We start from the raw sequence: 21,018 nt of genomic DNA on the forward strand, positions 1-21,018 counted from the left end.
AGAGGTCCTTTATAATGAGATTTTACTGTGTCTCGTTTAAGGAAATACGAAACAGCGATTCAAAGAAAAGCCTATTCTCGAAACGCTCAGAGCACAATATACTCGGCTTTGCAGAAAAAGGCAAAAATGGGCATTTGCAACCAACCTCAATCACAAAGGTAATTAGCCCAACCCTGCCGGTCGCCCGCGTAAGCCTTCGCCCGGGGGTCTCGCGTTGAGCGCAAAGATGCTCCGTAGCCAGCGCTTGCGGGTCGGCGGGCCCCGACGCTCATGGGATTTAGAGCTTCCCGAGGGACGTAAACGGCCATATGGAATTTATATGAAGGGAAACGCTCTGTTTCCACAGTTCATGTTTTGGATTTGTGCCATATTTACATAAGAAATTACATTTGGGTCTTATTTGCATATCACATTGACAAAACGCTATTTCCGAGCGCGGCGGCAAAGTTAGCAGCCACAGACGTCAGGCTCGCCAAGTGCCTTGCGAGGAGCTTCAGCTGCGAGCAGCCACTCTCCGTAATACGGTCCAAGCCTCAACCTGGTGCTTACGTGTCCACACCAACACTCAGGCCAGACTGTTTGACGAAATGTCTGCAGTCACCGTCGTGTGAATGGGTCGGTTCTCACGGCTCCCCTCGGGGTGGCGCGTCCTGCCCAGCAGAGAACCGAGGTGTGGGGTGCTCTTACACCGCGTGCTCGGGGCGCTGCTGGTGCTTTCCTTCCTGGCGTTCTGAGAAGCACCTGGGCCTTCTAGAGATGCAGGCCCAGACGGAGGTGAGGCGGCCCTGGCCCCGTCCCAGGTGGCCACCGCGTGGAGAAGCCCCAGAAACACATGGACAGAGGGTGATGACGGAAGCCCCGGGTTCCCCCGAAAGGCTCTGCGGCCACCGCGGAGGGGAGCCAGGGGGATGGCTGCCTCTCCCTCGTCGGCGGGGAGGGGAGACCCTCCCTTTCTCTGTGCAGCCCCTGCATCCCGGGACTCTCTCCTGAGGCCCCAGGGGAACCGGGTCCCCACCCCTGGAGACCCTGAGCTGGCAGTGCTTCCGGCCACTGCGTGTCCTGCGCAGGAGGAAGGGAACGCAGAGTCATCCTGCTCGGCCAGGGTTTGCTCCTGCACTGAGCACCCGACCCCCGAGCATGGGGCAGGACCCTGCACACAGACCTGGTGCCCAGGGCCCCTGCACTGAGCACCCGACCCCTGAGCATGGGGTGGGACCCTGCACACAGGCCCACTGCCTGGAGCCCTGCACTGAGCACCCGACCCCCGAGCGTGGGGCAGGTCCCTGCACACAGACCTGGTGCCCAGGGCACCTCTGCACTAAGCACCCCACCCCCGAGCATGGGGCGGGACCCTGCACACAGACCCGGTGCCCGGGGCCCCTGCACTGACCACCTGACCCCTGAGCGTGGGGTGGGACCCTGCACACAGGCCCACTGCCTGGAGCCCTGCACTGAGCACCCCAACTCTGAGTGTGGGTTGGGTCTCTGCACACAGGCCGGGACCCTGCATGGGGCTGGGACCCTCCACCCTGGCACAGGCATGGGGAGCCACAGGGCAGGACCCTAACAGCCCCATGTGAGCACCTGGCCGTGGGTTCCAGGCCCGGGCCACAGGATGGGCAGCGCAGAGCAGGACAGGGGCTGGCTGACAGCGCGTCAGATGCAGGGCACGAGGAGAGCCAGACCAGCAGGTGCCCAGAGCGCCATGGGGGGCGGCATCCTGACTCAGGCCCCAGCCCCTTACAGACTCCAGGGTCTGCGGCAAGCGGACACGTGTCCCTCCCTCTGTCCCAGTGGGCTGGGCTGCGTGGTGGCCGGTGACTCTGCAGGAGGCGGTGTTGGCACGTCTTCCTCTGTGTCATCGACGGTACCAGTGACCCAGGCCGGCAGGAGGCCCTTGGGGCCCAGCCCCTCCCCTGACCCTGGCCAGGCGCGCCCCCCGAAGCAGGGGTGTCCCTGCAGTGTCCGGCTGGGCACGGCGCTGAGAGTCTGCAAGAAGGAGGAGGGATGACGACACTGGCCTCGCCGGCTCCCGGGTGTCGTGGGCGCCCAGTCCCCGGCCAGCTGTCCCCACCGTCTGTCCCTGATTCCTGCACAGCCTCCGGGGGCCCCCAGGCCTCTGCGCCTGCATCTCCACCCGGCAGCACACCCCGCACCTCACTCCCTCGGGTCCCGGGCAGCTTCTCTCAGTTTTTGGATCCCGAAGAATCAGGTAAGTGCTGAAACTCTGTCTCGGAAAACCCAATAACCAGCTATTTTTATAAATGACTGGGCTTGACAGGAAACAAGATTGAACTTTCTGGTTGATAAATCCCTTTTTCGATTGGTGTGAATTTTTCCCTTTGGGACTCTGAATAGGAAGGGAGATTCAGGAAAATAAAAGCTTTATTTCTGTGTGCAAAAGCTACTCCTGGAATTGAACTGTGGCCAGAAACCTCTCGGTCCCTTGCGAGTCCCAGTGGGCTCAGGTCCGGCCCTATGGACACGCTCCACGCGCGGCTCTCCCGCTGGGGCCGCCCGTCCAGCTCCCCCGACGGCCCTGGCTGTGCGGCCGGGAGGGGGTGGCTCACCGCGGGCCTGACGATCGCGTCCAGCCTGGACGCTCGGGGTCCCTGAACTCCTGCCCTCTGCCCGTCTATGGGGTCTTCCTACCAAGCTCCGTTGTGGGGCAGAGGCCACCCACTCAGCAGGCCCCTGGAGGTGGTTTTTGTCCCCACATCCTGTGCCATGGGTCTCCCAGTTTTTCCATTCACAGATCTACTGAAAAGCCAGCACGCGGGGCTGAGGATGAATGAGGCAGGTGCCCTTCCTCAGGTGGGGAGGGGTGGCCGGGCCCCTAGTGGGTGCGCCCTCGTCAGACGCTACACACTCTCCTCCTCGTTTGGACCCCCAACAACCCGGGGAGGCCGGCGGCCCTGCGGCTGGACAGTCCTGGAGCTGCCAGGGCAGGTCTCCCGCAAGCCCAGGTCTTTCCTTCCCTGCCCACGGCGTGGGACTGCTGTCCTAAGGCCAGACGGCCAGGGACCCTCACTGGTCGTTGTGGAGTGCCCGCCCCGGCCAGACTGCGTGGATGCTGGGAGAGGTGACGGGGGCTGGGGGAAGGGCATTAGGGCCCTGGCCACACCACGGGCTCCGGAGCCCGCAGGATGCGGGGAAGCGGCCTGTCCCCCGGGCTGTGGGTGAGGCTGGCTCAGCCTCTCTGCGCCCCGACGCCCCAGTTTGGGGATGAAGAGAACAGCGTCCGGGCCTCGGGAGAGTAAAGACGTTCAGGGGCGTGAGCGTGGGGGTGAAGAACCGGCCCCGGGCTCTCGTCAGAGGCAAGCAGCAGAGTGCGCTGTCCGCCTTGCTTCTCTCCTGCGACCAACACTCGCACACGCGTGCACACACGCACACACACCAGCCCCCGTCACACTCAGGTGCACAAGGCCTGCGGCCCGGGAGCAAGCGGCACCTGTGAACATGAGCAGTACCCAGCCCATCGCCGGCCACTCCCGCGGCCCCGTCCCCGACCCGTCCTCCTTTCCTGCTCACGGGCGGGTGGCGGGTGGGGGGGGGCGCACAGCCAACTCCCTTCCCCTCAGTTAGGACCGGCCGGGCCACTGGCTTTGGCCAGGGAACAGACAGACGTGGCGCTCCGCGCTCCCCTCCCGCTGGCTCACAGGAGGGCTACCGGGAGAGTGGGAGCCCGGCCCTGCGGACGCCTACCCGGCCCGCACCGTGGCGGGGAATGGCTCTCCGTGGAGCTGCTGGGTTTGGGGCCGGGCGTCACGGCGGCAACACCTGCCTCTCCCCATGGCCCTGGGTCCTGCCACCGCCGTGACTCTACCTCCTGTTTCTCCACGTGGCCACGTGGCTCTGCACCCGGGGGCACGCGTTCGGAGGGAGACTCCTCTCCTCTCCCGACAGAAAAACCCCTTTGTAGTCGTCCAGCTCCGCGCGGCAGGCCTTCCCGAGAAGGGGGTCGGCGCAGCGCCCACGGGGCGTGGAAGATGGAGCAGCGCGCTGACCCAGGGGCGACCTGAGCTGCGGGGCGGGAGCAGTGGGGTCTGGAGGCTCCTCTCCCGCTTGGTTCGGGGGGCGATGCAGGGCCTGCGGGGCCACCTCCCCAGGTCCCCCCCGGAGACACGCCTGCCCCGGCACCGCAGACCCGTCGGGCCAGGAGCAAGAGTGGTTGTTAGGTTTTACCTGGTGCTTAAAGCCGCCTACATTCAAAATTAAGAGATTCGACCTTAAACATTTAAGTAAATATATATATATTTTGAAGCCTCCTACCCATAGGGCTTCAAGAAAGCTTCTGCGTATTCTCCAGAGGTAGGGACACTGCAGATCCGTTGTTGGATTTTGCACATCCCGTGACCAGGTCCTTCTGGGTGGCTGGAGGGAAGCCAGGCAGGACCGGGTCTTTGCCCTGAGTTCACGAGCCTGGAAGGAAGCCTCCCCTCCGGGTCTGTTTACGGCCGTTTGATGCTCAGTGGCTGCTGGGACACAGCGACGACCCTTTACTGCGGGGGCGACTGATGCCGTTAAAGCAGCTCGGATGCTCCGCGCGTGGGGCAGGAAGACACGCCAGTCTGGAGCCATATCCAGAGACCCACGAGGGGCCCGGTCCTGGGCCCTGGCGTCTGTGCGGTCCGTGTGCCCTTGGGTGAAGGTTCGGCTGAGCTGAGCGCCCAAGTCCCCATGGGCAGCCCAGAGGCCCTCCCGTGCAGGGCGCCGTGGCGGGCGGGTAGCCTCGCTGAGCACCTGCTCCTGCAGCCACTGGGGCTGCCGCTCCGGGGCCTGGATCCTGCCTTGGGGACGGGGTGTCGTGTCTGTCCTTCACCGCTCCCATGGGATCTGAACCTTGCGAAAAACCCTTCCCAGCATGACGCCCATGGAAGAGGCCTCACCTCGGGGATTTCGTCCCCATGACCGTGGTGTTCAGGTCACTTCTTTGTCATCAGGCCCCACCAGCCAGCAGAAAGCTCAAAGCATTGGCAATAAAACCCTCAGGGCGTTTTCTTTGGGACTCACACCACGACCCCCACACTAAACCTTTGCTGCCCTGTGGCCACCACATCGCCCATGGACAGGCTGCGTACGGCGCCGGGCGCGGGCAGCCCATCTCCTGACTGCACTTGTCCCGGATAACCGCAGCCCCGGTGCCCTCCCTCCACCCCACAGCACTCAATGGTTTTTGGTGACCATTGTCCAAAAAAACCCACAAATGCTAAGTTTTGTTGATCTTAAGCTACGGTTTCATTATTCATCGGCTCCCCCGTCCCACGGTGGCCAATTCACCGTCCTGCCTATGAGTGAATGTTTGCAGCGGAGACTTTATTCCCGATCTGCAGTGACAGTGTTGAAAAATCCCTTCCCAGACACCCGATTGTCTGTGCTTTCCCTAGAGGGAAGTCCCACCGAGAAGCAGCCGTGCCACCAGACTAGAGTCTTCCCGGAGGTCCCGGGGGAGGAGGTCCAAGGGAGGACAGGAGGCGGCTCAGGGGTCACCCGAGGGCAAACGCAAACTGTTTTCTTCTGTGCGAGCAGATCGTTGCCGGCCCTGATGGATGACGCTGTGACCCCCGATTCGACGTAGGGGCCGTTTACTACGAGCAGGGTTTATTCCACATCTGTGTGCGGTGCTTCTGTGTCCTGCACCGATGACCCGTACCAGCCAAGGCCTCCCGCTTGGTTTGAATGACAGAAAACGCGTGGAAGCAGGCAGGAGAGGCAGCTCGTGGGCACGCCCAGGTTCGCCACCAGCGCTGGTCGGCAAACGGGCCATCGTGGCCTCTGGAGGCCTCTTCCCCGACCGTCTAGGGGCTCAGGTACGCTGCTGCGGAAGCAGCACCCCGGGGAAGCGGGCTCATCTACAGACAGATCCCCTCCTGCTCAGGGGAAGGTGTGGACCTGTAAGGCTGCTCTCCTACCTGGAGCTCCAGGAGCGCCCGAGCTCTGTGGGTGCGTCCTTGGGGTTCCGGTTCTCCATAGTCTGAGGATGGACCTGGGGGCCTCTCGTGAGCGAGCGCTGCCTTGTGCTTTCTCACCCGGACACGTGTGGACATACTCAGAGCTCCTTGTAAGGAGCTGGCAGGTGCGTGCTCATGCGTGGGTCTCCGGCCTCCCACCTGCCGTTCCTAACTTCAGGCTGGAGCCACACAAGAGCCCGTTCCTTCAACACCACTGTTGTCCGCCTCCAGGCTGATCTGCAGCTTTCCTTCCCTTTGGGATGTTCCTTCTGGCTGCATCACCCGCGGCAATGTCCGTGGCATGTTCGGCAACCATTGCCCGTGGGCTCCTCCGGGAGCAGGACGGCTGGGCGGGGAGCTGAAGCGTCCTAGCAGAGCACCTAGCTCGCGGACATGGAGCTGGCACCAGCCGATCCGCTGCCAAGAGGATATTATAGATTCGAAAGTGCATGTCAGTTGGCACGTTCTTGAAGACACGGTGGGAAGCCAGCTGAGGCCTGGAGGGACTGGCTGGGCCCGAGATGCTGGCTGGGGGCGGGGGGATTGAAACCCGGAACGAATGTGACACTGCACGGTTCCAACCATGTGCTGGGACTGTCCTGCTGTCAGAAGACAGAGCGGGCATGGCGTAGCTCCTCTCACAGTGCAGACAATTAGAAAATATATATTATCTGCACACACGAGGACTGTCTTCTCTGCTTGAGCATAGACTTCATGCAGTCTACTTTGTCCAGCTGAGGTCCACGAGTCTAGAACAATGCCCGGAACATAATAAATACCTGCAAGTGAGTGGATGAGTCAGAACCGAGGAGGCCCCTTATCTTCTGAGACAAGGGTCAGCCAACTATGGCCCAGGGGCCAAATCCAGCCCACCGTCCGGCTTTGTAAATAGAGTTTTATCGGCACACGGCCAAGCCTGTTTGCCACTATTGTCCTTGGCTGCTTTCTGGCCACAAGAGCAGAGATGAGTCATTGCAAACAGGAGGACGTGGCCCGCAAAGACTAACACGGCTGTCCTCTGGCTCTTCCTTTACCAAAGATTTGCAGACCCCTCTGGTGTGAGATGTCGTGTTTCAAACAGAAGATGAGAGCGGGTACCAGCAGGGCCGCGTGTGCCTTCTTGGGTCCCCTGCACACCACCTGTCATGCTGCACCCTGCAGAGGTACCAGGACGGCTGGACCCAGTGAGCGGGGCTGCATGTTTCTGGGAGCAGGGCTGTGCCAGTACCTGGCAGGAGACCTCATTGCTGCCCCTTCACAGGGCGAGAGGGTTGGGGATGAGAGCGGAGGGACCACTTCTGTGTCAGCGTCTTCCTTCCTCTCGTTGCTTCCAGGGAAGAAGGGGAAGCCCCAGGGCTGGGTCTGCATTTCTGCCTGGACTGTCCTTTCTGGGGCGGCTGACATGAAGTCACAGGGCCACATCCATGCTGGGGTAATGAGGACACGCAGTGGGATGCGTATAAGCTCTGCTGATGAGAAGACCTGTCCTTGCCCGTGGGCCTGTCTTCTCACCTTTAACCGCCCTCCCCCCTCCTATTCGGTTTAGCAGCTGCATGGTGTGTAGAGGAAAGATTCCACAAATGCTCGTTTCCCTTCACCAGTCGAGGCAATGAATCGGGACACTGTCATTCCCAGAACATGATGTCCTCGGAGTCTTCTTATTAACCTGCCGATCTGGATTCATTCAATAGGTTTCAATCAACTAAAATTAACCTCCCCTCCGAAACTCAGGACTTTCCTGTCTCGGGCTAATAGGAACCTCTTCAAGTCAGCCCCTGACTTGTGACCTGCTCAGAAGGTTGTCAATGGTCTCCTCACCATCTGGTATGACCAGATGCGCCAGCGGTCTGTTTCTTTTATTTTTAAAGATTTTGTTTGTTTATTCATGAGAGACACAGAGAGAGGCAGAGACACAGGCAGAGGGAGACACAGGCTCCCTGCAGGGAGCCCGATGCGGGACTCAATCCAATCCCAGGACCCCAGGATCACGCCCTGAGGTAAAGGCAGACGCTCAACCACTGAGCCACTCAGGTGCCCCAAGAAGACCTATTTCTTTTCAGTGGGAGAAGAAGCAGTCTATGCTCACAGCCATGGGACAGAGTTGGGGGAGGACCTCATGGATTCAAGACACCACTTCCAACCCCTTCTAACCCTTTAGGGATAACAGGTGTTTGTTTAACCTCTTCTGTACTATGCCTGCATCTCCTTCCTTCGACACCAAAAGTTCCAGCAGTGCTCAGGGGCACATAGAATGATAGAGATAGAGCACTTCACAAAATTACTCGTTTATTATCCCAGATTGCACACAGAGTCTCAACATACCAATATTACATGCATGTGTATAAGCATCATTATCAATACAAATACCTACCGATGCCATATTATAGCAATATGTGTGCCGAAAAAATAAAATACTTAAATCTTTTTTTGTCATATATGCTTCTCGTTTCTGTCCTCATTGTTGAATAATAGGCAGTGACCTCCATTGTCAATCCATATAACCATTAAGTACAGTGTTTTATCCTACAGGGGACCCCGTCAGTGCTTACTACCAGTCTTGTATTGAAATCTCTGTGCCCGTTTTTGTCTGAAGCTCACTCTCCAGCTACATTCCTCAGGATGGGCTCATGGGAGCAGTATCTCCGAATTCTTGGATATTGGTAACACTTTGTGTCTTTTATACTTTGAAAGTCAGTTTTGCTGGATATAAAATACTTGCTTCACATTTTTTTCCCTTAAACAAATGAAACATTCTAGCTATTTCTGGCATAAAGCTTTGCAGTGAGAAAATCTGATGGTAATCTGTTTTTATTTCCCTTATAGTATCTTACTGTGTTTCCTTATATGCCTAAAGGACATTTATATTCACTTTTTTCTGCAATTTTTTTCCCAGTAATTTGACAGCATGTCTCAACGTTAATTATTCTGGGCCATGTTCTCAGGTACATGATATGCGCTTTCAATATGGTGGTTTTAAATATATCTTTATTTTTTTTTAGGATTTTATTTATTAATGACACACACACACACACACATACACAGAGGCAGAGGGATGCAGGAAGCCTGATGTGGGACTCGATCCCGGGACTTAGGATCACACCCTGGGCCAAAGGCAGGCACTAAACTGCTGAGCCACCCAGGGATCCCTCTAAATATATCTTTAAATACAGAAAGTTGTCTTGACATATATAGTTTTTAGTTTTTATTTTGTTCCCTGCTTTGATCTTCTTCCTCGGGAACTCAGACCACACGCGAGGTCTTCTTTGGCTGTCTTTGATACTTCTCAGTGTTTTTCTTAATTCTTTTTTTCTTCATTCCCTTTTGAATAAAAAAAAAACCCTTCCTTTCCATATTGTTTTTCTAAAGACATTGTCTCTGGTGTTCATTCTGTTCACGTTCCCTCCAGCTTAGTGCCCGTTTCTGAAATGATTTGTAAATGTCTGATTGCTTTTTCAATTGTGCTGCTCATGTCTGATTTTTTTTGAATTGTGATTTTTGCTTCTCTTTCATATTTTATATCATCCTTAAACCTCATTTTGAAACAGCACATGACAGTTTCAATCTATGATTCGAGCCTGAGCTTCTGGTAGGCTCCGATGGTCCAGACTATCTTATTCTGTGCCTTACCTCTGTTTGGAGGATCACTTTCTTCCTGGCTTGTTTCCTACCCCGTCTTACCTGGACCTTCTCCCTGGTCCTCCTTCCCAGAGCTCCTGATTTTGGGGAGTGGCCGTGGTCCTCTATCCGGCATGCCCCCAGCAGATTTGTGTGCAGTTTGGGGTGTCCTGTTCTTGGGGATGTCAGATACCCCTTCTTTTACTCTCTCCTGCATAGATGCTCACACTTTGCCCTCCCTGTTGTCCTTGACGTTCTGGTGTCATCCATTTGGGGTTTGGTGTTCTGGAGGATGTCCTGTTTCTCTGCAGGCATTTTCCAGGTGTGTTGCTTTGTCATCTAGTTGAAGTGTCTGCTTGTATGTAAGATCTGGAGAGATTAAGGCACTATGCTGCCAACCACTTTTAGCTTTCCAAAATCCTCTGGTCGTCTCACCTTCGTTAACATGAAGAGTGACCAGCAGTTCAGGCCCTAACAGCCTGGTCCATTCTTTGTCATATTCTCTGTCAGTACTGCCCTTAACGGTCTCACTCTCTGGTGATGCTGTGGTTCTTGAAACAGCATCTCTCTGGGGGCTGCAAAGGAGAAATTTTCTAATTCTGGTTTGTTCCTCTGATAAATTGGGTTCTTCTGAACAGGAGATCTTTCCCTTACCCACTGCCCATGTCCTCAAAACAGTTTAAGTCAGAAAGGATAAATGCTTCATCTCCCCCTGTGTAGCCAGTATCTATAATGTTTGGCCTGCTAGCAACTGGCAATGCTGTCTGCTGAGTTTTGTTTTGTTTCTTTTCCTCCCCCTTTTTTTGTTGGAGTCAACACCACTGTCCCCTCTTTGGCTTTCAGATGGTTCCTATACTCCCTTGAAACTTCTGCGTTCGACATTTTAACTTCCTCAGTTTCTGGTAAATTTGGATGTTCCAGGCTCATTTCCTGCCCTAAATCTGGAATCAACCATTTCTCCAAAGGCCTCTGGTTCCCTTTAGTGGGAAGTGATATTTAGAGACCTTAATTTAGGTACTTGCTGCACTAGTTTTCTTGTTTCTATGCCCTTTAAGGTAATCAAGCTGGAAAATACTACTTTTAGAAAAAGGGTAAAAAGTCAAAAGTTCAATTTTATAAATACATTCATAGCATGACCTTTAAAGTATTCTCTCTCTCTCTCTCTGTTCCTCCCTAGATATTATCTCTATGTATATCTATCTATCTATCTATCTATCTATCTATCTATCTATCTATCTATCATCTATCATCTTTTATCATCTATCTAGGTACAGATATGTACAATGCAATATATTTTTGGTATATATATATATTAAATTTATATTTATATATGTCCTTAATCTATTTAAGACTCCAATCTGAGTGCATTTCTAAGGGAAACGTGGTAGTCAAATGCTACCACAAAGAAGCCAGGGACCAGGCATGCCTGGGATGGGGGCATAGTTCCAGGGGACAATAGACAGGGCAGTGAATACAGAGAGAGGGAGAGATAGAGTCTTTGATCATACACTCTGGGCTCCCAAACACTCTAGGCTTCCATTGGGTTTGGCCAATGGAAGGAATTTGTAGAAAATTCAAAGACAGGATGGGAGTGAGTCTGAATAGAGGTCTCCTAGATGCTTTTGTTTGGCTACTTCCCTCTGCTAGACCTTCTGATTCTGCCATGTGGCTTTTCAAACTCACTTCTTTTAGGGGTGTTTTGTGGCAAGGATGTCTCTCCTCTGGTGCCAACCTGGGGATAGTCCTGCCTTTATGATTTCCCTACATCCTGCTTGTCCTTTATTAAGCTTATTAACTTGCTTGGTTTGGGTGTTCCATCTATTTTCCCTGTGTGGATACTGGGTGAGATGATTTGATGTCTGCAATGTGCCTTAAAATATCCCAGCATGAGCTCCTATGGACGCACAAGTGGACATATCCTAACTTGTTACATTTGTAGAGAACAAATGTAGCAGATATGTCAAATGGCTGTTGAGGTTGTGTGATGTGCACATGAAAATTCATTAAACTTTCCATAATGTTATTAATAAAAATCATTAACAACCCAGTTCTCCAAAAGTCAAGATGGTTTGAAGGACAAGATCATTTAACACTTAAAGGCAAATAATTACCCTGGGGCAAAAAGAAAATTTATTCTCTAGTTAATTTTATAAAGTCAACATAGCACAGCACCCAAACCTGATTCATGGCCCCCCTAAGAGCCGACTGTAGTTCATACTACTCATAAATGTTTAATGCAAAAATTTTAAGTAAAATATTAACACATTGTTATGGGCTGATTTGTGTTCTACTCAAAAGATACGCTGGAGTCCTATCCTCCATTACCTTACATTGTGACCTTATTTGGAAATAGAGTCACTGTAGATATAATTAGTTAAAGTGAGGTCATACTGGGAGAAAGTGAGCCCTTAATCCAGTATGACTGGTGTCCTTAGAAAATGCACACACACACATGCACACGGTGTCCTGTGAAGACAGATGGAGATTGCAGGATGCAGCTGCAAACCAAGGAGCGCCTGGGGCACCAGAAGCTAGGAGAGGCAAGTCTTTGGGGAAGACTTCTCAGAGTCTCTGGTGGAAGCAGACGCTGCCAGCACCTTGGTTTTGGACTTCCAGCTGCTGAGCCAAGATTACAAATTTCTGTTGATTTAAGCCACCCAGCGTGTGGTAATTTGTTATAGCAGCTCTAGGAAACTAACACATATGTCTAACCAGCATTTAATAAGATGAATATGATACACACAAGTATGGCTTATTTTAGGAATGAAAGGTTGGTTTAATATTGGGAAATATATTAATATAATTTATCACATTAATTGTTATGAGAAGAGCGCACATAAGATCACCTTGATAATAAGGATTTGATTAAAATTATGGACACTGTGCCTGAAAAAATGCACACATGCCTCTACCACACACAGAACATCCTGTGCCTGTTCACGTAGGAAGCCTGAGAACATCTAAAAACCGATGAGAATAAACACAAAAGTGGGAGAATGACCAACAAAGAAATATACCCAAACCAGGAGCTTTTGTGAATGCTAAACATTAGGAACAGTTAGAAGGTGTCGTGAATAAAGTAGCCTCATAACAGCATCACACATAAATTCCTGGAAGGAAGCTTAAACACTATGCAATCCCATATGAAGCATCTATAAAACTTTACCGAAAGACATAAAATAAGACGAATGGTTGGAAGGATTATTAACTCAATTTTATAAAGATGCCATTTCTTTCCTAATTAATCTAAAAGTGCAATCTCAATTGAAATCCCTCGATGAGTCTAAAGGTTATCAAGATGAGTAAATGAACAAATAAAACATTTTTGATATTTTCTCACTCTTGAGGGGAAACTTTGCTCTAGTAGATATGGAAATGTTTCCTGGAGTCAAAATTAAGATGGGGCGTGACTAGGTCAGAGAGAGGACAGAAAACGAGTGAAACAGAACGCAGAATCTCAGAGCCCTGCAGGAAAGAATGCTGTCTATGCAAAGGTGGTACTTAAATTTGATGTAGGGTTACCCGGGATATGGGAGTGGGGCAGCTGATGAAATTTGTAGGGGAAAAGGTAAATTCAACCCTTAGTGCAAATTGCAAAACAAAATAAATTGTGGATTGATAAGTATTTAAGGAGAAAAGCAATGAATATACATCAAAATGGGAAGAATAATAACAGGTGATTTTTCCCTATAGCAATATGTGTGAGGTATGCCTAGAAGACAGTGCGGCGGGTGGGTGGTCTTGGGAAAGGGACTCGTCTCTGTTCTAATTTTCTCATCTCTGAAATGGGGTCGTACGGTTACAGCAAAGATGAAATGAAATGACATGTAAGTGCTAAGAATAGAGCATTTGAGAAACATTAGCTTATGTGACAATGAAAGATTATGTGCAACAAAACGACGCCAACATCCTGAGCAAAGGTCAAAGGAACACTGGCACCGCACATGATGGACGCTGTCTTGGGCATAGTGTTTTGAACATGTATGTGTTTGTTCCCCTTGTGGAGGCTGACCCTCCGGGTCTCTCTATGCCCGAGCACAGCCATGCATGCACTTGACCATGAGTAGCGCACAGTAGGCCCCACACCCGACACTCACCGGAGAGCCCGGCTGCTGAGCTTGATTCGGGACCCTGCTCCCGGCAGCTTTTCCACCTGCTTGTGGTGCTCGGGGGTCCCGGGCGTACATATTTACGTGAGCTCCTTGCACCTCTGGCTTTGCATCTGCAAACCGGGGCAATAATAGTACCTGGTAACAGGGCTGTTAGGAGGACCAACTAAGTTAATATTTGCAGAGTGCTCCGAACTATGACGCGAATGCAGGGAACACTATGTAAGGATTTGGTGATTGGTAAATACATAAAGGTTTACTTTTTCAAATTTTAATGTGATTTCTCTCTTCTGCGTTTCCAAGCACACGGCTTTCGTTCTGTTGGCCTCAAGTACACATCTTTACGGAGGGAGATTAGGATCTGACACAGAAGTAGGGGGAAGGGAGAAGAGCGTAGACTAGGATGTTGCGAGGAGCAGTGGCTTTGAAAGGCACGCGGGTTCGCCAGTTCCCCGGGCCTCCGTGGGCCCCGCTGTCTAACTTCGGAAGAGCCAGGAAACTACCCTCCTATACAGAGAGTGGAGGAGCCCTGCTTCCATGCCCGACAGCCTGGTCGTGAGGTGAGGAAGAGGGGGCCGTCACAGAGACCCTTGAGCCCTGAGAGGATGGGAGAGGCATGCATCTCCTCCCTGAGGAGTGGCAGGAAGAGCAGAAGCTGCCTGGACCACCGCAGCCGATGTGGGCTCGGTGAGGAGCCGTCTCACCCGCTGCCCCAAACCCATGCGGCTGCAGCCCTGACCGCGTGGCTATGGGAACTCCACGGTGGGGGAGGGAGGCTTGGGGCTGGGCTGCCGGGTGCCCTGGGGTCCCGGGCTGTGCAGGAAGTAGCTGAGTGTGTCCACGTCCCCAGGGCACGGCAAGGTGGCTGTGAAGCGTGGGCTGCAGATAAGCCAAGCTGGAGCCGGTGGTGCTGCGGTCCCATCGGAAGGTGTTCAGTCAGAGGGGGCCAGTGGGGGCCAGGGTTGCCCTGGGGTCCGAGTGTCACAGCAGCCTGGAACTTCAGCCTCAACCCTCCGCCGAGACCCGGCAGGGCAAGTGGCTGCCCAGCTTCCACAAGGGGAGCTGAGTCCCCCCGGCCCAGGCCGTGCCCCCCACGCTGTGCCCCTCCATGCCGTGCCCCCCACGCCGTGCCCCTCCAGGCCCCTGGACACCAGCCCCAGGCTGAGGCCTAGTGGGGCGGGGGCAGCATCCTTGGCGGCCAGGCCTGAGCTATGTTTAGAGAGGGGCTGCATGACTTTGCCTTTGCTTTATTACTTGTTATCTTTATTATTTATTGCCTTTTACTTTATTATTAGGGACTCATCCCCTTCCCGAGCTGACGAAGACCAGATCCAGAGCGGACAAAATAAATAGGACGCATTTTCCCTGAAACTCCGAGCTGCAGTGAGAAATTCTTTAAGCTTGTTCTGCTAAGGATTAATATATTAACCCCAATCCCTTAATCAGAAGTGAGACAGTGGCTGTGCAGAGGCAGAGGCCCCTCTGGGCACCGGGTGCTCCTTCCAGGGGCCCTGAGGCTCTTGGGGGGGCGGCCTCTGGGGGGCCTGGCTGTGGGTCCCCGCGGGCATCCAGCCCCAGCCACAGGGCAGACGTCAGTCCCAGCAGACAGATGGGAGGAGATGTTCTTGACGACGGCGCCTAAGAGTGAACAAGACGTAAACAAACAGCTCTGCCGTCAAGCGATTAATTATTCCATTAAAAAAGGGGCACAGGGATCTCTGGGTGGCGCAGTGGTTTGGCGCCTGCCTTTGGCCCAGGGCGCGATCCTGGAGACCCGGGATCGAATCCCACGTCGGGCTCCCGGTGCATGGAGCCTGCTTCTCCCTCTGCCTGTGTCTCTGCCTCTCTCTCTCTCTGTATGACTATCATAAATAAATAAAAAAAATTAAAAAAAAAAAGGGGCACAAAACAAGAGGATGTAAGGACTCCAACGTAGAGACCACATAATTCCTGGCACGGGGAAGAGAAGAGGAGGCTTGTGGAAATAAGGAAACAAACTCACCCCCCAAGTGACCGCGTCCCAGAACTAAAGGGTGTAGACAAAGTAAAAAAAAAAAAAAAAATCAAAATGCGTGCACAGCGTGGGAATGCCTGAGAAAGGGAGTAGAAGTGGAAATTGTGGAAGGCGGGGAGGGCGATGCGGGCGGTGCGCGTCCTCGGAGAGCCCGGGAAAGGGGGTGGGATACATTGGCAAATTGAACTCCAATAAAAAAAAAAAAAAAAAAAAAGAATTACAAACAACTTACAATTCCAAACAAAACAAAACAAAAAATAAAGTCACAACACCAAGGATCTCCACAAAGTGGGGAAAAGGGATGAAGGGACTGAAAGGACATTCGGGGATGCGGCCGGTGGTCTGCGTGGAAGGCAGATGCTCCGAGCTCCATGCCAGTGCACCGCCCTCGTCTCCGGAGGGTAGGGTCTTGGGTCGTTTATTTTTTGCTGTACTTTCTGATTTTGGGGGCGGTATCACCGATTGGGAAAAGCTGTGGTGCGGTAGCCAACCCCCAGGGGGCCCTTGCCCTGCCCGGCCCACGCCCGCCTCCGACACTCCGGGGTAACTCCCGACTCCCCCGACGGTGCCTGCTGTTGACCAGAAGCCGCCGACCACCTAGGCCGGGGGCGGGGGGTGCTTCACACATGTTTTCTGTGTTTTCCATGTATTACGTGCTGGATTCTTACAGTAAAGGAAGCCAGCGAAAGTGTTGCCGAGAGATTATAAGGCAGAGAAGACGCGTGTTCGGTCCTGCATTGCATTTATCGGAAAAAACTGGTGTGCGCGTGGACCCGTGCCGTTCACACCCACGTTAGCTTGAAGGTGTGGGGTGTGGGGTGAGCAGCGAGGGGGAGCGGCAGTTGGGCCGCTGCCCGTGGCTGAGTCCCCGGAGGACGAGTGTCTTGTTAGGATGGGCAGGCCTCCCCCTGCGTGGACGCTCACTGGCCGCCTCGGGGGTTGGGACTGGGGCGTCTACTCCGGCCCCAAACCCCGTCCAGCGGCTCTGCAGCATCGGCCTGTGCGTCCCCGGGTCCCGGGAAGGGCCTGTCCTGCCTCTGGAGCCCCGAGGCGGGTGGGCCCAGCACTCCCAGGAGTGGGGCCGGAACTGGGCTCCCCAGGGGCCGTGCCCCCGACACCCCGAACGTGCCACTGGACCCCTGCGGTCACTTCTAAGAAGGGCTGCTCTTCGGTGCATAAAAATATCACTCCTTTCGGCGTTCGGAAACTTGGTTTTGCAGCACCAGGACTTAAAAAAAAAAAAAAAACAACTTTTAATGAATAATTCATTCTTGAATTCAAAATTTCGGGACTTTCCTGGTGACATATAACGTGTCCCTTTTCTATTATTTCTTGTAGATGATCCAGTGTCATTGAATTTCGCTGTCCCGAGGGAACATTTTAGGAGACCTGCCTGGAAATCACATCTCCAGCAAAGTTTTAATATAAACTGCAAACAAAGAAGACAAGCGGCTTTATTATATTAAGGGATCATTTATTCTATACATTTGCAGAGGAGAGTTATCTGTGGAGTCTCAATTTTATTATAACCATCTGCAATTTAAACGAGGCTGTTTTTATTGAATCATAACGAGTCAGGCCGCTGTGCACCTCAGCCGCTGTTTAGAATAAGACCACGCTGTTTTTGTTTTTTTTTTTTAAATGAGGTCTCTCCCCTCCCCGTCGCACGGTCCAGATTTCAGCTCAAGAATCCTGAGCAATATGAGGTATATTGTAACATTTCCTTACTTCAAAATGCAAAACGAGTCTGTTTTTAAAACAGCAAACACCAGCTGAAGGATCGCGTGGTTTCACAACCTAATTATAAACACTCAGTGATCTCTGAAGACACAGCAAAGCAAATAAATGCATTTCTTTGGCAGAGGAATGGCGTTTTTATAGTAAAATGCTGTGTGCTAGGAAGTAATTAAAGCAAAGCATTTGTCCCGATCCATCATGCTAACGTGGACTAAGGCCGCACTTGAAAACATATTTCGATTCTCTGCATTTTGGAGGGGCGAGGATCCACGAGAAAGCGGCCCCCCGGCCCGGCTGCAGAGGGGCGCTGGCATGTCATAGAGCCGCCCCGTGGCCGCAATGGGGAGACAAATGCACGGTCGTCCTCGATCCCGTGGGTCCCACACTGAGACGTGCGCTCCGTCCACATCCTGGACCCCAGACCCCCACCCATCCTGGCCCGGGCCGGGCGTCCACATCCTACACCCTGGACCCCAGACCCCCACCCATCCTGGCCAGGTGGGGCGTCCACATCCCACACCCTGGACACCAGACCCCCACCCATCCTGGCCCTGGCGGGGCGTCCACGTCCCACACCCCACATCCTGGACACCAGACCCCCCACACATCCTGGCCAGGGCAGGGTGTCCACATCCCACACCCCGGACACCAGACCCCCACCCATCCTGGCCAGGTGGGGCATCCCATATCCCACATCCCGGACACCAGACCCCCACACATCCTGGCCTGGGCGGGGTGTCCATGTCTCACACCCCACATCCCGGACCCCAGACCCCCACCCATCCTGGCCCCAGTGAGGCGGCTGCAGCCTTAGCTGCCCCCCGAGCCTTGCTCTGTCTCCCTGCCGACCAGGTGACCTGCACGGGACGCCGATCGCAGAGCCATCCCCACCTCCCCTCGGCGCCGTGTGCTGCACAAACTCTGAGCTACGCCCCCTTGTGTGGCGAGAACGCGGGGCGGTGCTGGTGTCTGGCTGGCGGGCACCGGGAGATGCCAGGAAGAACTTACCAAACTGGGGAACTTGGGGTTCACCGTCGAGGGGCCTGCGGACTCGCCCGGGTTTCTCTCCTGCAGCATCACGCTTCCCCTGCCTGTTTGCAAGGACGTCCCGGGAATACCCTGAATGCCTCCTGTCCAGCCGCCCTGGGGCCCTGTCTCCCCTGACCCTCCCCCAACCTCTCAGGGGGTCCCCACTCTGCAGCAGACCCCTCTCTGGGCCATCCGGTTCCACAGGGTCTGGCTTCTGGCACCTGGTGGGCCCCCTAGGGCCTGGGCGCATAGACCTCCCCTCTGTGCCTCCGATGAGCCACCCCGTCCATCCCGGGGCCGGACCCCAGCATCTCCGAGGGTCCCTTCCTGCCGTCCGGGCCTCTCTGGACAGCCTGTCCTCAGGAAGCCCACCTGCTGCCCTCGCGGCTCCGCTCCCGTGACGACCCCTTTCAGTAGCACTTTGACACCCGAGTGGATTTGCTTCCTTGTTCGTTGTGTCCCTCAGCGAAAGAGAAGTTGTGGGATGCGGGGATGGGTGCCACACGACCCCTGAAGCACGCTGCTCCCCGGAGGCATTTCCAGGGACGGCCCTTAGCCACGACCTCCCGGCCTGGGAGACCCCGAGCCACGTCTCCATTCCCCAGGAACCTGCCCCCTGCCCTTCCTGGTCACACCGTGGTGCAGAGAGTGAGCGGGGCGGCCTGGGGGTGGGGTGGGGGGCCAGGGCGGCTCTCGGCCCCTCAGCCCCCTCGCACTCCGTCACAGGTCCACCGCGGTTTTGCACCAATCGTGCTGCGTGTTCTGCAGGAGCTTCCGAAGAAGCTGGTGTGACTTTGGGGGCCTGCCGCACAGCACGGTGGCCCGAGGGGAAGAAGTGCTTGGAGGATGTCACCGGCAGGGATGCCCTCCCTGCTCACGCACCTGCCCTCCGTGCGGGACACGCAGGCGCCTCCACGGCACATGTCGGCCTTGCACACCTGCACCCGGGGACCTGCCCGACCTTCCCCTCGTTCCCCCTCGGGGCTCCTCTGCCAGCCGGGCCTGCCTCTCCCACGACGGGCCCCTCCCCCTTCTCGGGGTGGAAGTCCCCTTAGAGGTGTGTGGACACAGCCGCCCAGGCCCGATTCCTAGAGACGTAACCCGGCTGTGGCACGGGAGGGGAGTTCCCGCGGGGCCTGGTTCCCACACTCCCTGTGGCTGAGCCTGGGGTGGTTCCGTGTCCCACGGGAGGGGAGGGACTGCCTGGAGCGTCCCTCTGGCCTGTGGCTCCTGTGCCAGAAGGCGAGGGAGTCTGGCCTGATGTCGGGTGGAGGGTTTCCTGGGCCACCACCTCCTGTGAGCTGGGCCATCAGGCACCTGCGGGGCCGGGGGAAGCCTGGCCTGAAGCTGCACATGTGTCCGGGCCCCTTGATCAGAAGACAGCCGCCCCCACTGCTCCATGCATGTGCCTGGAGCCTCCCTTCTCCCCAACTGCCCCATGCAGCGCCCCGAGTCCCATAAGCCAAACCCGGTTTCCCTATTCCTGGCTGCCGCAGTGTGTCCTGTTGGTAAAAACCCCTCTGTCAGCGTGAAGGTTAGTGGGGCAGCGAGGTCCCATCCTGAGCCCCTAAGGGCAGGGTCAGGGGCAGTGGGGGAAGGACAGAGTCCCCTCAGCCTGGAGGGCTGTTGTCCTGGAGGCCTGCTGTGTAGACGCAGCACTGAGAGGGGCCTGGGGTGGGGGGCAGTGGCCTCGGACCAGAGACCTGGCCTGGGGGGGCTCCGACCCCACTGCCCTGAGCAGTCCCCACGCCCTGTATCTTCTCTGCTTCCAGGGGTTTTGTGCCTTCCTGGCCGCCGGCCTCAGACGCTGCTCCGGGCTCCTGCGTCTCCTCTAAGGGGGGCTCAGCAAGCGCAGGTGGCAGCTGACGCTCAGCCATGAGGTTCGGGAGGGCGCTCAGGCCGGGGAGCATGTGTGAGGTCATCCTGGTGGCCCTGCGGGGACCGTGCAGTGGTGGGCAGGGCGCGCCTCCCGGCCTGGGACCCCGAGGCCTTGCCTGAAGGCGTGTGGGGGTCGGCGCCCCAATCGGGCTCTCCACCCGGCTTGCAGCGGTGCTTGGGTCTGCTCCCCGGACCAGGATGTGCGGCTGCGTCTGGATGGATCCCGCCCAGGATGGGATCGTGGGCTTGGCAGGCCTAGGACGGGGGACGGTGCCCGGCCCATTCCAGGGAGAGGTGGTTGGCAGCCTGGGAGGGGGCTCGGGCCGGCTCTGGGTGCTGCCCAGGTGGGAGTTGAGCCCTCCAGTGGGGCCTCCCTTCCCTGCTTCCCTGGGCTCCTGTCCAGGCAGTCGCACCTGTGGCAGGTGACTGGCTGGGGCGCACGGCCAGGGGAGGGGGACCGAGGGCCCCACGATAGAGGGTCGGTGTGCCTGTTCTGACCAGTAAACGTGGGCACCTCTGGCCCTTCCATCTAGCCCACGGGATGGGGTGACGTCACCCGGCGGGAGGGCAGGGCCATAGGGCGTTGCCAGGTGTTCCAGGGGCCGGAGCCTCTGCCCTGGCTGTGCGGGTGCTCACCCAGGGGTTTGGGTTTCGTTCCCCTGCTGACACGCTGCCCAGTGTGTGG

Source organism: Canis lupus, chromosome 29, assembly GCF_048164855.1.
Source record: "Canis lupus baileyi chromosome 29, mCanLup2.hap1, whole genome shotgun sequence".
Lineage (NCBI taxonomy): Eukaryota > Metazoa > Chordata > Mammalia > Carnivora > Canidae > Canis > Canis lupus.